Below are 3,196 nucleotides of genomic sequence, written 5' to 3' on the forward strand. Positions count from 1 at the left end.
GACAGGGATGAGATGGCTGGATGGCATCACTGACTCGATGGACGTGAGTCTGAGTGAACTCCGGGAGTTGGTGATGGACAGGGAGGCCTGGTGTGCTGCGATTCATGGGGTCGCAAAGAGTCAGACACAACTGAGTGACTGATCTGATCTGATCTGATGCATCAATATATGATACTTCTTTTTCTCTTTCTGAATTACTTCACTCTATATAACAGGCTTTAAGTTCATCCACGTCAGTTCAACTGATTCACATTTGTTTCCCTTTAGGGCTGAGTAATATTTCATCATATATATATATACACCACAATTTCTTTATGCATCCATCTGTCAATGGACATCTAGGTTGCTTCCAAGTCTTGGTTATTGTAAATAGTGCTGCAATGAACATTGCGGTACATGTGCCTTTAAAATTATGGTTTTCATATGGTACATACCCAATAGTGGGATTGCTAGGTTATATGGTAGTTTTATTCCTAGTTTTTTAAAGAATTGCCATACTTTCTCCATAGTGGCTATATTAGTTTACATTCCTACCAACAGTGCAAGAGGGTTCCCTTTCTCCACATCTTCTTTAGTATTTATTTTTTGTAGATTTTTATAATGCTCTCTTCAATTTTTTTAAATCAGTGTTTGCAATTTTAAAGTATATATCTTTTGCCTCTTTACCTAGGTTTATCGTATTGTACTCTTTTTGTTGTGGTGGTAAATGGAATTGTTTCCTTAGTTTCTCTTTCTGATCTTTTATTGTTAGTGTATAGTGCCAGTGCTGTTCTGTCACTCAGTTGTGTCTGACTCTTTGCAACCCCATGGACTGCAGCATCCCAGGCTTCCCTGTCCTTCCATCTCCCGGAGTTTGCTAAAACTCATGTCCATTGAGTCAGTGATGTGATTCAACCATCTTGTCCTCTGCCATCCCCTTCTTCTCTTGCCTTCAGTCTTTCCTAGCATCATGGTCTTTTCCAGTGATTTAGCTCTTCACATCAGGTGGCCAAAGTATTGGAGCTTCAGCTTCAGCATCAGTCCTTCCAATGGATATTCAGGATTGATTTCCTTTAGGATTGACTGGTTTGATCTTGATGTCCAAGGGACTCTCAAGAGTCTTCTCCAAAACCACAATTCAAAGGCATCAATTCTTGGGCACTCAGCCTTCTTTATGGTCTAACTCTCACATCCATACATGACTACTGGAAAAACCATAGCTTTGACTTTGGAATATAGAAACTGCTGTATTAAAAAATCCTTCTAGGAATTTAATGTTATATCTTGCAAATCTTTTCTATAGTTGAATTTCTATAAATCTTAAGGGTATTTTTTTCTATAGAAGCTTCACAGAAAACCCAGGTAAAACATTTATTCTAAGCAGATTTGTTATTGTGACCCTGAGATAATGAAGTAGATCCCAGTAATATTAGTGGAAAATTAACTAATATTTTAAGAGATTTGTTATAATGAAAATGTTCCTTGATTGGGCCAACAAAGTAACAGTCATAGCACTAAATGAAAAGAGATCTTTGGTGGGTGGCCTAGACGGTTGAGTAGGAAGACCCTAAACTCACCTCCTTTATTGAGCACACCAAAATTACAACTATTTACAGATTGAATATTGATTAGAAAAACCAGAACACTGACAGAAAAGATCTCATACAATGAAAGATATAAATAAGGAGCACAACAATATGGGTGGGAAGGATGGAGATGCAGTATAGACAGGATGCATACCCTCATATGGGTAACCCACAAATGGGAGAATAATTACAATTGCAGAGGTTCTCCCCAACAAGTTAGGGGTCCAAGCCCCATATTGAATTCCCCAGACCAGGCTGTGAGACCAGTAAAGCTTGATTTAGAAAAAGCCTGAGGACTGTAGAAAATAGAGATGTCTGTCTTAAAGGGCTGACAAAGAATCTCACGTGCTCTAGTATACAGAGAAGAGCCACTAATTTGAAAGAAGCATATGCCAGACCCAGCTGCTGATCTTGGAGAATCTCTCAGAAAGGCAGGAGGCAGCTGGAAATCACCTTGGGAACATGAACACTGGTGGGAGTCTTTTTGGGGAGCATGTTCTATCATGTGGTTGCTGGTGCTGGCAAATGCCAGTTTGTAATCCCCCCTCTAGTTTATGGCTCAAGACATGTCCCCACACACCAATGACCCAGAATTAGCTCTGAGCTACCCACGACTTTGTAGACAGAGAATCTTGGATTTGGCTTCACCCACCAGTGGGCCAGTGCTAGCCTTGGGAACAGCCTCATCCTACAGTGGGCAGGCATCAGCTCCAGGAATAACTGGGCCCCCCACCAGTGGGTCAACATACCAACTCCAGGACTTTCAGAGCCTTGCAGCTAGCCAAAGACCTCAGGACTGGCTACACAGACTAGTGAACTGGCACTAGCCTTGGGATCACTCCACCCCACTGCAAGGCATAAGCCCTGCTACCAGCAGGCCAACATCAGCTCTGGAACCCCCAAAGACCCAGTTCTGCCCACCAAGAGACAGCACCAATTCTGAGACATGTTGGATCTCTCAGCCAGCTTCCCTGGGATTCAGTTCCACTCACCAGTGGCCCAACACCAAATTTTGGATTCCCTGAACCCTTTAATCAGCAATGTCAAGGACCTGCTTTGCCCACAAGTTGGTATTAGATCTGGGAACCAAGACCAAACAACCACTCACAACAAAACCTGACTCCATGCACAAGTGGGTCAGCATTGGTCCTGGGACCTCCTGGAGAACTAAAGCCATCTGCCTTGGCACCCAGCCTCACCTATCTGTCAGTAGACTCCATACAAGGCAGAGTTTAGCAACTAACAGGACTAGGAGATAGCCACACCTACAAGACCACCCATAATACTACTAGTCAAAAGGACTCATGCAATCCACATAGTGGGGTGCCCCTCTAGCAGTTAGCTCCTGTGACCAGAGAGGAATGCATTGTTGAGATGCATAGGGTGTCTCCTACAAAAAGCCTCTTTGCTGAGATCAGGAAACATAGATCAGATCAGATCAGATCAGTCGCTCAGTCGTGTCTGACTCTTTGCGACCCCATGAATCACAGCACACCAGGCCTCCCTGTCCATCAACAACTCCCAGAGTTCACTCAGACTCACGTCCATCGAGTCAGTGATGCCATCCAGCCATCTCATCCTCTGTCGTCCCCTTCTTCTCCTGCCCCCAATCCCTCCCAGCATCAGAATCT

This window comes from Bison bison, unplaced genomic scaffold, assembly GCF_000754665.1.
Source record: "Bison bison bison isolate TAMUID 2011002044 unplaced genomic scaffold, Bison_UMD1.0 scf7180017852516, whole genome shotgun sequence".
NCBI classification, from domain to species: Eukaryota; Metazoa; Chordata; class Mammalia; order Artiodactyla; family Bovidae; genus Bison; species Bison bison.